This window comes from Lethenteron reissneri, chromosome 46, assembly GCF_015708825.2.
Source record: "Lethenteron reissneri isolate LAM-NWPU_2019-01 chromosome 46, ASM1570882v1, whole genome shotgun sequence".
NCBI classification, from domain to species: domain Eukaryota; kingdom Metazoa; phylum Chordata; class Hyperoartia; order Petromyzontiformes; family Petromyzontidae; genus Lethenteron; species Lethenteron reissneri.
In genome coordinates, this window is record NC_083824.1 from 6,585,960 (window position 1) to 6,600,450 (window position 14,491).

A 14,491-nucleotide genomic window follows, 5' to 3' on the forward strand; every position below is an offset into this window, starting at 1 on the left:
CACACGTAATGAAGTGTAGATTACTGTTATACGAACCAAACCCGACGGCTGTAAGATCATAACTGACATTCACATGGGTTAGTATATAGAGGCAAAGGTGCAGCCCTGCAATTGTTTGCTATTACCACTGATGAGAAAAAGAAGAAGGGCCGCAACTCCTTGAAGGAGGGACGCATCTCTCTTGGCCGGTAGCTCCAATTCACGAGAAGTTAATTTCATCAAACGGAGTTGGCGTAACACTGCTCTGTCAGCTGGAGGTCGGGGGGCAGGGGGGAGATGGGAAGTGTGCCGAAACTCCGAGGTGCATTCGCAAGCACATGTTGCGCTCGTTGGCACTTATTACATTGATGGCACCAAGGGAGCTTGCTCCTGTGCTCCTGACCAAGAAACATTGTGTGCTTATCATCAGAGAGCGTACAAACTCTTAAGAATGCCAGCCCTGACACGCGTTAATCGCTCCTGAAATCGCCGGACTTCATGGCCCCTGCGAGCTTTTTTTTCTTCCGCGTCTGGGCGAGCGGTTGCGCGTGGCAAGGGAAATCAAACGGTCGCGGGTTGAGATTGTTACGATCAATCGTAGTTCGCAAACGTGTCCACGTGGCGATGAAATGCGTCGCTACGAATCTCCGCTCGAAAGTGGCGTGTCGTAGCAGCAGGTTGTTAGCAACTTGCGAGCGATGGTGGCGGCAGCAGCACCAGGTTGCGAGCAACGCACGCGTAATAAGCAATTCAATCGCATGGGGTGGAGTTGTGATGCTGATCTCCGGGATGTGGGTCCGGCTTCACAAGAGCATTAGCCTCCTGAGCTTCAGAGTCACAATCGCATAAGAGCCTTATAAATGCTCACCGTGCACATAGTGTCCTACGGTAGGCGAATAATGGTAATTACTTATTTATCCAGGAAAGCTACACTCAGTCCTCGGACTCCTTTTTCAGACGAGTCCTGCAATTGAGTTTGTTGTATTTTAAGATGCTTTCCGCCAATTGGCGATGTTATGCACGCGCGAGGAAAGCACAGAACGGGCGAGGTGGAAATACTCCACCCCCGGTACAGATGGCGACGAGCCTACTTGCTGTACTTGCCTCCTCCTTGCGAGCCGCAGGATGGGCAGCTCGACGCGACTTGTTTCTGGATACATTCGCGTACATTTTGCGGACGTAGGTATGTTGAACTTTTTTCGTTTTGCACATCGTCAATCGTGCGAATTGCAGGTGCGGGGCAAGGACAAACAAACGAAAAAAGTCAAAGCCGTTCTAATCAAATGAGCTTTCAATCGAGAGCTACAGCGGCTTCCAAAAATCGGAAGGAAGAGGGCCGTGGAAGTGCATCTGAATGCACGTGATGCAATGACCGCGACCATCTCTGTTCGATGGCCAGCCCTCTACCCCAGTTTCCTGCAAGTCAAATGCGATGTTGCATCAAACTTGTTTCATCGATGGTGGGCCACCTAAAATTCCAGTCGGGAGCAGACTCGGCCCACCATCCCTGTAGGGTCCGTACAATGTATACCAGAGGTGTGGACTCGAGTCATGTGACTTGGACTCGAGTCAGACTCGAGTCATGAATTTGATGACTTCAGACTCGACTTGGACTTGCATAACAATGACTTTGTCCCACCTCTGATGTATACCTTGTGTACCGCTTTGTGCGGAAGGCACTGATGTTTTTTTTCTTCCTCCCGTGGATAGGGTTGCGTCTTGTCCATAGCAATGTGGAATTGACACCAAAGCTATACACTTCGGCGCTGCTCGATCAACCAAAGTAGGGATGCGCTGACTTTTCAAAACGCTGCACTGAAAACGTTGGTGCTAAATATTTTCCGCCAGATCTATGGCACCTTTTTTGCCAGTATCAAAGTATGAAAAATAAGAATAGGTTTCACCCCGGTCTGGCAATAAAACCGGAGGTGTTAAGGTGTTCAAACACCAAATAGAAACTTTTTTTCCCCATGGAATCAAGTCTGTGTTAACTGCACACAGTACTTGTGGTGAACATGCAAACATAACACGCTCTGATAATATATGCTTTGTCTTTTAAACTGATTTTCCTACACCCAGAGAGAGCCCTCTTTGTGTCTCTGCAGTGTCAGACCAGAAAACGCCAAAAGGCGAACGATACAAAACCTCTTTTTATTTTTCATTTTCCCTTTTATTTTTTGTGCAATTCGTGGGCCCTACTTTTAAACGGCATAACATCCTTATTTCACTCCCAACAAAGAAATCCTCTAAGTGCTTTTATCTGCAAGTGGGAATGCATTTGCGAGGCAGCGTGCGTGTCCACACCCCAGCTGTGTACATTGACTGGGAGCAAAACAACAGCGCGCGGAGAGTTAGACAAATGCTCTGTTATGACTGCCCAGGCAGCCGAATACTTTAAGACCATCTGCTACAGAAACCTCATTGTTTAAAAGCCTTTTCCCTGGAAAGCCATCTCTTGTTAGGGCAAATGAAAACGGATTCTCTGTAGTAGTAGTAATGGTATCATTTTTTTCTTACCACTGTCTGGCTGCTTGTGAAGAGGGAAATGGTTCGGTGGGGAGAAAAGTGTTCGTATTTAATGGTTCACCCTCCACTGTGTTAGAGGAGTCTAGGAAATATGTACCCTGCAACCTTAATAACGTTTAATTTAGAAGTCCCATCATTGTGATATATATAAGCCGTGACAGGGTTTAATATTAATAATTATGTATTTACAGGAAAGCCTCGCTTGGCCCCAATGGAGTCTCTGTTTTGCAAGCCACACTGAGATGTTTGTCCAATCCTATTAACGAGAGTGTTGGCTTCGTGGTGCGAGACGAGGAGGAAACCGGAGAGCCCGGAGAAAACCACCAGCAGCAGCAGAAGCGCGCGTGCGACGGGGGCGGTCGTGACACGCGCGTACGTAGCAAGCGCCCCCCCCCCCCCCCCCCCCCACGGCTAGCGACACCTGGCCAGGGCACTGCCGGATCACTCCAATCCCCGGCGGCGCTGGCGAGCGTTTGACATGCGGGCAACGTCTGTCGCCGGGTGTGGCAGGGACCTTCCTGAAAAAAAAAATTGGGTAGGGTCCCTGTCCCCCCCGCCTCCCCCCCCGTTAAATGAAGAGTGTTATTGTCGTCACTGTTAAATCCTTGGGAATTGCAGGAAAGAAGTGGGGTGGATGGTTGTGGGTGTGTGTGTGGGGGGTGGTGTTTACATTCGGCGTCCCTTACCCACCACAGTCCAGACTAGATTACATTTACTTCTATAAACACGGCAATGCAGGGGGTCAAGCTTAAAGCACTTACTACGAAAATAGACACTCATCGGCTTTCAGCGAGATTCCCGAACACCCCCCCCCCCGCTTCCTAAACCTTCGGGCCGCTTCCACTTACGGAGAAAAGGTGTAATTTTCCTCTCGTCGACATCGTCGTGAGCCACGCGGGGCTGGGCGAAGGCCCGCTCCATGCCATCCTCCGCCACTTCACAGCTCCACAATCCGTCCCGTGCTCCTGTGCGCACGGTGAACTTGTTTCGCGCACCGCACGTAGCCGACCGTGCTAAGCGGAGGTGCGGTGGGTGGGTGGGGGGGACAAAAATCTAAACGTGAACAAAAGCATCTTCTTGGTTCTTTCGGTAAAGTCACGTAGAAGGGAAGTAATAAAATAATTAAAATAAAACATAATAAAATAATTCTCACGACGTTTCGGCCACAACGCAAGCAGCAGCCGTCCTCAGGTGAAGAACAGGTCTGTTGGAAAGACAGCGTCTGAATGACCTGTTCTTCACCTGAGGACGGCTGCTTGCGTTGTGGCCGAAACGTCGTGAGAATTATTTTATTATGTTTTATTTTTATTATTTTATTATTTCCCTTCTATGTGACTTTACCGAAAGAACCAAGAAGATGAATCCCTGCAGTCACGAAAGCTTTAAATCGAAAAGTGAACAAAAGCAGTTGTAAAAAGGAGCGAGTTTTCAATCTAGACGATTTAAAAGTGCGTACCTTCCGTGGCTCCCTTAATATATCGGCAGGAGGAGGCGTTACAGGCGGCCGCAGAAGCGCATCTGGTGGCGTGCGATGCGGTTGACCGTCTCTCGTTTGACGACCAGCGAAAAGCGTCTGCGCTCGGCCGCTTCTCCTCCTTGGCACGGTGCCCCTCCTTGGGCTGCCATTCCGTCGCCGCTCTCGACCGTCGGTTGTCGTTGCTCTTAGCCCAGGATGCGTCCTGCCCAAGCGCGCTCGGCTCTTCCGTAAGTGAATGTGACGTCTCTAAACTTGCGTTTTGCTCTCCCATCCATGTTGTGGCTTTTGTCTGTCTCCGTGTAATTCTGCAAGAAGCCCACGCTTCGTTGTGCACAATTTTATGCTTGTGTTGCATTTTTTTTGCCCTGTCGGTTTTCATGCTTCTGATACATAAATCATAGCTGCAAAACGGGCACCGATTGAAAACTCCCCCCCCCCCTCCCCCCCACAGACTCACAACTTCACTCCCATGCCTGCAAATGCGGAATTTACAGACATAGATTGTTTGTTAATTCCATCGGACACCCTTTCAATGGAGATTTTTTTTTTTGTCTACGGGATTATCCTGGTGGAAAATGTTCTCTGTCTCTGGAATACTTTGGCACTGGTACGTGGGCGACCGTGCTAATCGGACTTGCGAATAATAATGATAATGCAAAGATGACTGTGCAGAAGTTCCGTACGAGCTATATACCGCTCGGCTTCCAGTGATGGCACTCAGACTTAAATAAGCAGCAGCAACAACAAAAACAGCCATGGTCTTTTGGGTTGTTTTGTTCGCGTGCAGTCTCTTCCGAGAGCTTTCCCTGCCTGCGCAAACCAAGCGCGACGGGCTGCTACGAGTGAACGCTGAAAATGGTTGTGTCGAGTGTGGAAGAGTAGGCCAAAGGTGTACCCCCCTCAGACAGGGGCTCAAGTTGCTCCCTCCGGTGGTGGGGGGAGGCTCGTCTGTGAGCATGGAAAAAATTGCACGGCTGCGCATTTACCTATGCTTTGGTTCTTTCGGTAAAGTCCCGTAGATCGAAAAAATAACAATAAAAATAATAAAGTGAATAAAAATATCACGACGTTTCGATCGCAACACAAGCGGTCGTCGTCAGGAAAAGGGGGGTTCGCCTCTAAAGGCCAACTGTTTATAAAGGTTTGGAGATGGGCGTAGCCCAAGTGTCTCGGCAGCACCAGCAGCAGCAATGCCAATGCAGCAGCAATGCCAATGCAGCAGCACATTTACCTTGTTACTCGCTGGGGTTGTTGAGCTGATGCAGCTAGTCACTGATTAACCAATCTGAACAGCTCGCTAAATTAAACATTACCTCGGGGTGGGGGTTGTTCAATGGCACACACACACACACACATCCCTCCTCCCTCTCATTACAAGTTACAAGTCGTTAAGTGTGCAGTTAATTCGAGCCAGCATAAAACAACTTTCAGTGTGCTTCGAAGAGCAGGCTTGCCCACTCCTGCTAATTTTAGTTTCTCCCCACTTGCAATTGCTCTGACTTGCCAATGGGCACTCTAAGGATGACGGAAAATTGCCTTTACATGCAGTGTGCAGAAAAATGATGTTGTCCAATTTTCAGAACATTGAGTAATACGTTCATGAAGCACAAGTACATCTCTGCAAAACGATATTTTGGTCTTACTATCAGTTGTGTGGCCTTCGGGAATAACTTGTCATAACAGTATTTAAGCAGGAAAGCTCTGGGCCGATTTTGACCTTCGGGGTTTCATCAGCAGAGTCGTGCCCGTTAAAAGAGATGGCTGTTACGTTCCCAGAGATTAGACCTCGGCTGTGGATCAAGTGCTTTGACCAGAGTCACTCTAGAAATATCAGCGAGAATGTTTGGTCCATTGTTGAGCCACTGCTGGATGAAGGCCTTCCCTTGCCGCGTTTTGGCCGCACCTCGCCACGCCAGGCGGTGTGGGCTGAGATACGACTCGCAACTGATATTCGGCGTGGACCGGGATTCCAACTCGGATTGTTGGGTCGATCGCACAGTGTCAACAACTGCGCAGCCACTCCACAATTCCGTGCGGTGATATCGCAAATAACATGAAAATATATGGCCGACGGTGAAGTATGAACGTGCGTTTTAGAGTATTTGGCTGCTGTAAATTTCCACGTGATAAGCCACCTTTGTTGAGCTATCGTTTGTGGTCAGGTTACTTCTGAAATAAAATCTATATACCTCAGTGGGGCCCTTAACTGGTAAATGTAAAAAAAATAGTTTATTTTTTTTAAACAATGGAGTGACAGCCAAAGGAGTGGAATGCGTCCGATAGAGGACGTCCACCGAGATAGACGGAGCGATGAAATCTATTCGCGTGCAGGCGTCGGGTGGATCGTCAAATCGCAGGAGCGCGAGAAGAGGTGGTGGTAGTGGCGGTGGCTTGGGGGGGGGGGAAAGAAACATTCATCCAGCAGTCGATTGAACATAGCTGCCTGCTGATGATGAATACACAACTAATATTACACTCAAATGAATAAGCTTGCCACAATAACAACAAAAAGTGTGGCTTTTTGGAATAGGCTCCTCAAAATGTGTGACGGTCAACGACTGGCTGTAATATCCACATAAGCAGCAAGGTGGATTTACAGTATAACTGAAAGCAATATTAGGCTCTTTTTTTCCATTCTTCTTTTCCCTCCCTTCTCTCTGCACGGAGACCATATCGTCAAAGGTCATCTATATCAAGAGAAACGACGTCTCGCAATAATGGGTTTTAGAGAGCGGGAGTGACTTTGACCTGCGACTCGTTCACCGTCGAAGCATTTGGGGTCACGGTACCCAGGCTCCGGGGCCTTCCCCAGACACGCTGTCGAGATTGATTAAGCATTTCAAGAGTTATGACAGGGTCGCGGGCACAGCGCGGGGACGGGCGCTTGAAAACGCCGGCGCTGTGCTGAGAATTTACCGGGCGGGCGACGCGGGCGACGCGGCACCAGGCACCTTCCGACCGATGTGGCGATGAGTTCAGATCCCGGTGAGGGTTCGAGTTGGTCCCCGCGGGCATTGCCCGGGGCTGTAGTCGTTTCTGGTGGGTTTGCGTCATCGCTGCCCAGATACTGGAGTGAGATGTAGGCTTGAGCTTAATTGTCACCATCATCGTCGTCGTTCTACATGCAAATGTTAAAACAAAAACTCAACGCGCTCGTCAACGACACTGTGGTCTTAAAAATATATAGCCCTTCTTCCCAGCACACGTGCCCTTCATGGTGTCATAGTTGTAATCGTCATTATCAGTAAATCAGTAATATAGTGTGTCCATTGTCATCATCCATCATCATCATTACTTGGTATGTTCTTCAATATGATCATTACAGTTGTTAAATTACACGCTTTTCATGCCTTCATTTTTTGTTCGTGAAGCAATGTAGTCGTGTATTTGGCGTTTTTCGACCCCTTCCTTGTTCCTGTAACACGTGACGCATGGACCTATACTCGCTGTTTGTACCGCGACCTATGTAACCATGATTGTGTCATCCACGATCTGTACTTTACAACAACTGTACAGTCGAAGGACGCCCATGAAATACAGCCGAGCAGCAAATTGGGACCCTTCCTGCTGAAATAAATAAAATATCTAAAACCCGATCATCATCATCTTCGTCTCAATATTATTATCATTGTGATCATACCGTAGTGTCAGCGTCAATACAGTGGTGCTGTCATTGTCATCACCAAAGCCATCGTTATTTTAACTTGGTATAAATTTTCATTGTGACCATCATCATCATTACCTCACATCATCGTAATGAATAACATGCAATTTTTTTGTCATATCATCTTCATCATTTAGCACCGTTATCATTGTCATCACTGTCACAGTTATTATCATCAACAGCAGAGTATCTTCATAATATTTGTCATCTCGCTCGGATGGGTGCAGGAAAGTCAACAGTAATGTCATGGTATAGACTGGTCCCCTGCCACAGCAATGTAGAATATATTGAAGGATTGGCCTATCCAATGCATTTCATTAACAGGCTACACCATGCTGGTAATAATGGATAATAAAAAAAGTGAAAGCTTAAATAATCAAATGTCATTTGGAAACGCCAAGATGTTGTTAATGCATCAATAATTCAATAATGTAAGTGCTTGTAGTTGCAAGTGACTGCAGTGCAGATCATTAATTGTGACATTAATATTTCCACGTGTATTATTTAGTGTGTTTACATAAAAAAAAGTGCGGTCTGTTTACATTATATTGATATTAGGCATGTAATGAGGCATGGTTTCACAATTTAGTATCAATTCTTCAGCTGTACTTCTACGCTGCCGACCCTTTTTTTGGTTTTACAACACGCACCGGCTTGCGTGGCGGAGAATCTTCCACATAACCTTCACAGCCAGACTGTGGTGTGTGTGGGGGGGGGGCCCTTAAGCCAGCAGTAGCTTGACAAATCGACTGCGGCACGAGTCGCGGTGTACAGTACACTCTTAGAAGTGATGCTGTGTACCGCTCCTGCAGTGCCCTGCCGCCACAATCAAACGCGGCGTCTAAGAATGCCGATTCCCCGCCCCTGCCGGCTCCGTCCATGTTAAAGCTTCCACGTGGTGAGAAACACGAAAGAACCCCCCCACACACACACACGTGAAGCCTGACTCGGCACAACTCTCCAAATCCTCCACTTTGCCGCCGCCACTCGCAAAGCTTGCCTCGACGGAGGTCAAGAGGCTAACCTGCAGAAGCGACGGTGGCGGGCGGTGGAGAGAACCGCTCGCAAAAAAAATAACCCCTCCGGCCCCCTTCCCGAAAACAGAACGCACGCTAATTGCCAAACGCACGTATCAAGTGCCCTTTTTTGCAGTGGGTTTTTTGCTCTGAGAAATCGATTTTTAGGGTGTTTTGTGCGGAAGGCTCCCCTCTCCCCACCACTCTCTTTTTCACGTGTTACCCTGCCCGACAATCCAACGGTGGGGATAGGAAAGGGGCCCAGACTCTTGTCGTGGTTTTTCAGCCCCGTGGTCTGTTCCAGATGACCCGTCGCACGCACGCTGGAGAGAGAGTGTAAAATAAAATAAAAGGTGTCCCAGTGTGCGGTGCGACCTGTGGTCATCCCAGAACAGACCATACAATTGTGTAACGACACACGGTGCCCGATCCGCAAATACGTAGGAGACATCACAGCGATACACTACTCCTGACGCGGTTGTCTGGCTTGACCACCTGAATGTGAAATTGCGGTTATTGTTGCTCTGCGTCTACATCAGCAGTCGTACAACAACGACAACAAAAAGCCTGTGGCCTAAGCCCTGTTTGCTCTAGGTTAATGTGAGCAGCTCGCCATGGGAACGGTGCGAGTTCAAATCCTCGACTGCGGGGGGTTTGACCCAGCCCATCGTCCCTACTTTGTTGGCGGGGGGGGGGATAGGGTTTCAAGCAGCAGGTTGTTTCATGGATGGACTCGCCCCCGCCGTAGAAATGTGGAATTTCTTCCAAAATGGCTCGGTGGCTGTGAAAAGGAAGGCGAGCACCGCCATCGATGCTCATTTGAGCAGGAAATCACTTTGACGACTCTTTTTCTTTGCTCTCGGCTTGTGGCCTCTTCACCGGCCGGTTTCTCCTGCGGCTCGCAAGAACCGCTCACCGCGAGCCACTAACGGCGCAGCCTGCGGGCCTCCTACCATCCTCAGGCCAGCTGAACAAATGGGAGCGGTTTGAGGGGAGTGGAGGAGGAGGAGGGGGGGACGTTATGGAAAGCCAAGCTCTCGCAATCAATGGCAATCCACTCTCTGCTCGGTCAGGCGTGCCTTATGGCAGCTGTGGTTGCATGTTCCCCTTCTTCCGACTTAATCCCCCCCCACTCCTACTACCCCTGGCAGTTAAAAGCCCACACTTGTGTTTTCACATGCCTGGCTACATATGTGCTGTACTGTATATACACGGGGATGTCCATAAATATATCATCCGTTTATGAATAAAGGATTTGACAGCCATTTTTTTTTACAAGCACACAAATCACAGTTTGCCGAGGGACACACAGCGCTGAAAAGCCAAGTGGCCACCAAAGAGCGTTGCTCAGAAGTTGTTTCTGGGATCGAGCAAAGGGGGGTTATCGTCGTAAGAGCTTGGGGAAAAAGATACCATGGGAGGTAATTCCAAAGTGTGGAGTCTGCGCCAGGGGAAGAAGTAGAAATCGGTGGTGGTGGTGGTTGACCCCACGGTGTTGTGGATTTGGATGAACCGGTCGGTCTGATGGACAGAGTCGTTGTCCTCAAACTTCGCAGTTGAAATGGTTTCTGACCACGTCGCTTAACTTTCGTAAGTTTTTTATTTTACTGAAAAGCTTTTGAGCGATCGTCGACGGCGCATGATGAGAGGCGTTTTGAAAACGACGCAACCGACGAGATGCTCGCTAAACCTGGGACAATGGAAATGTAAAAAAAAAACTCCGATGCCGTGACTGTGGTCACCGAGATCGGACCGTGGAACGTACAAATGACTCGACGCCCGATTTCATCAGAAATATACGAAGGAGGAGGCATCGCCACAGCGACGGTACACTCGGCTATTTCTCCCGACCCGATTATCTCACTCAGCCCACCTCCAGTGTAAAGTTGACAAGTTGTTGCTCGATCGCCCGTGCGAACCTGGTGAAGTATGGTCAACCAGTCCCCCCAACGGTCGCGGTGGTGTGGGAAAGCCGTGATTTAGCAGGAGATTGACAGACGGCTGAGGGTTTATTATTGTTACTGAAAAACAAAGAATGGCCCCTTTGGAGTGGCGACTTTGGAGGATTGTTTTTAGAGAGGGACTCGTCCCTGCCACGTGAATGTGGAATCTTTACGCCGCTGATGTTGGGGCCTGAAATTGGTGATGAACTCTGACCCCCCCATGCTTATTATTTTAAGCATGGAGGGCCCCCGTTGTTATGCCAAGATAAGTGGTCTCCCCATTTTTTTTTAGCTCTACGGTATGGATATTTACTGCGAGGCTGTTGGCGGGCACCTATTAATAAAGCAGGCTTGATGAACGTGTGCGAGGAGGGTGATTTTTACGGGGCACCCCACGCACATACCGCCTCCTGTTTGTTTTAGACTCCAGTTCTTACATCGACTTCATTACTATTTCTGGTACACATTTTAAGCCATACGTGACCTATGGGGGAGGGCCAGGCCCCGGGCCTGACACCAATAGCCACTCGTCTTGTGCCGAACTTTATCCGTCGCTGTTGTTAACACGTGATTATAATTATTGTTATGGATTGCGGGACTAATTTGGCTGTGAATAAGTGGCCACGATGGTAACATCTGACGGCAATCGCAAGATACGTGTAGGAATTTTCGTGAAACGATGCGTTGCGACAGTCGTGACTAATCTGGCATCGTAAAAAAATTACTTGGCAGAAAGCGCCCTGAAATAGTTGTGGGGATTAAGAGGAATGTTACTGTTTATATTATCCACACTTAAACTGCCACAATAAGTCATAATGACATGAACCCTTATTGGATTTCCCTGGGCAAAATTTCCCGACTCCGGCAACGTGCTTAAACAAAGCGTTCCATAGATTGGAGAGAGGGGGGGGGGGAAAACCGGTCACGTTTAAAAGATCTTTTTTTTTGTTACAGTCAGCATCATCTGTCCATTCCCGGTCAGCTCATTGATGCCGATGGAGGGTGGGAGGGGGGGCAAAGACACATCCTGCCACGATTCTCAATCTTTCTCCCAGTATCACCGCTCCGCTCGGTCTCAATCCCTTCTTTTTAGGAATCTCTTTTTTGCACAATTGCTCGCTTCCCTCTCATCTTTTGCTGTCTGTCTTCCCCTCCTCCCGGTTTCCTTCGCCAAGCAAAAAGGGGGGGATGTGGTTGTCTCAGTCTCGTGCGGTGCTTGTGAACAAAAAATGTGCTTTTTTGTCGCGGTTAATGTTTGTTGACGAGCAGTAAAGTGTTTTACAAGTTTAAAGGCAAAATGGGAGGCGTGCGTTATACTCTGTATCCTTTTTAGTTCAGGATGACGGATGCTTTACACAAGTGTGTTGAAAGGCCCACTACGGTTTTGTGCCAATCCTGCACTAAAAAAAATGATTGTAGTTTTCCCTTAGCTTTTTTTGTAAGCGCCTGTGCGTGTAGATCGAAGTCTGCCAGCCCTCTCTCTCTCCCTCCCTCCCATCCCAAATCCTGACATCTTGTAATGTTGCTCGCGAATAAATACGTTCCAGATTACAATAACTGCCCGCTCTGTTTATCGTTGACATAAATGAATGGTAATGAATGCCAGCTGCCACTAATCTGGCTATATAAAGGATTTTAAAACGGTTTTGGTGGGGGGCGGGGGGGGAGAAGTGGTTGGGGGGGGGGATCTGGATATTTGTTTGTGACTTGGTTTTTTTTAATTAGTGAACCCGGGCACTGAAAAAAGGTGTTGGTTTAACAACAGAGGAGGTCGCACTTGCAAATTGGCAACTGTCACGTGGTAATGAGATTAGAGGCTGTCGTTTTCTTGTTGACCGCAGCAGTTATTGGTGGCGCAATATTTACAACTTCGAGAAGGGATTAAAGTCTACGTGTATTTAACCTTTTGAGAGGACACCCTCCCCCCCACCCCATTTAACGTCTCATTACTTAGTGTAAACACGCGTCATTCGGATCATCTAGCGGTGGTTTGGTCAATTTGAGTTTCGGCTGAGCCAACTTGGGTTTGCGTTGCTCGTTTATTTTTTGCGTTTTAAACTCCACTTGGGCCTCTTGGCATCGCTGGGCCCTCTCCCTGCAATTGCCCACTCCAACAGAAGACTTGGCGCCCAACTTCAACAACAACAACAACCAATAGACACGATCATCCACCAAAAAAATTACCCACCCCCCCCCCCCCCCCCGTCAATTCCGAGCACTTGATTTGATTTGCAACGTGGAAAATAATGTCGGAAGTGTTCCGTTCGCACAAGTTTATCTCGTAGCCGGCTCGTGGAATAAGTGGCAAAGCAGGAACTTGCGGTACCCGTCGTTACAAGAGGAGACTTAGAATATATATACTAAATAAACGGATAGAACGGGAGGGTTCAACAATGGGTACACAATAATACTGGCACGCCATGTGGCCTTTTGTGACTGGTTGTGTGTGTGCGCGCTGACTCGAATGGCTCCAGGTCAGGGGGCTAACAGGACGTGACACGCGGTCGTTAATATTCCGAGAGCGTACAATGGATGCTGTTTAAAATTTTAAGGAGTGGCGTGTGTGTGTGTTTTTTGAAAGGCGCGTTGACGGACACGTTCTCATTTAAACGTGTTCAACGCCGAAACTGGGCTTTTTACCCCCCCCCCCCCCCGTCTTTAACACGCGCTTATGGGTATGAACGGATGAGTTAACGTCTTGGGAAGATGGATTAAAATTTTAAGGGTGTGTGTGTGTATAGCTGTGTGATCAAGCGGGGAGCGGTAGTGTAGCGGTTAGCGCGCTGCGCTACGAACCTGGCGACCTGAATTCGATTCCTGCTCACGGCCAACACCAGTGACGATTATCTGAACCGGTCCTGGGCCTCCCCTAGGTCGACCCGGCCTCAAATGAGTACCTGGTGCGGTGTGTGAACATCGTCATTGGGGAGACAAAGGCTGCCGGGTGTAGTGTTGGCCCACCCACCCTCTCGTGTGCTGTGGCGGGCTTCATATGTGCTCGCTAACAGCACTTGTCCAGACAGTCTGTTAAGGCTATACTGGGGGATCTTTTTGTGATCAACTTAAGGAGAAACCATTTTCGTCGGTTCTGATAGAAATATCTCCTCTGCGTTTAAGAAAAGTGGATAAAATACACGCAATCGTCAGCATTGCATTTCTAAGCTTTTAACACGTTTCAATGTGAAATTGCTCATGCTAGGCACATGTGTTTCCTGGCCCTATTTGTGGACATTTCCCCTTTTTGCTTTGCGTGGCTTTTGTCCGGGTACTCTTAATTGCTTCCCAAAATACAACCTTGCGTGCGGAGGTAACGGCGCAACACTCCCCTGCTACTTCTTAACTGATGCCCACTGCTGGCAGAAAGGCCATCACGAGAGGGAGCTCGAGATAGCCTCTCTGAAGGTTTTTGTTTTGGCCCAGACATCTTTTAGAAGATGTGGCAGTAACCCACACTTTCCCCTACCGCACGTGACCACCTGCTCAACAATAACTGGTGGTGGCCCCATACCCATTTATACTGCCGGATGGACGGGGATAAATACACCCAGAATATAAAATGGCTAAAGGACCTCAGCGGGGTGTTGGGGAGGGGGTGGACCCTTTTGAAAAATAATCTAGACACCTCTGCGATGGGGAGTCATTTCCTCATCACTGATCATCAGACTGCAATCCATCGAACAGCTGCACACGAGCCGATTTCCATCACTCCATCTCCCTCGGAAAGACGTCGCTTGGGTATAGTAATTATTTTTTTTATCCTTAATTATCACAACCGCATCTGGACATATTTAACATATCATGGACGCAGATTGAATAATGAGATGTACAATGGGGGAACAGAGGGTTATTAACCGATTACTGCGTTGCGTAGCGTCTCAAAAGCCAC

General features: G+C 48.4%; 1 protein-coding gene across 1 annotated transcript in view; it reads left to right on the forward strand.

Annotated features, from left to right (window-relative positions):
* LOC133354265 (zinc finger protein 608-like) overlaps positions 1-14,491 on the forward strand; it is a 93,366-nt gene that overhangs the window by 24,035 nt on the left and 54,840 nt on the right. The gene's annotated exons all lie outside the window — the stretch shown is intronic.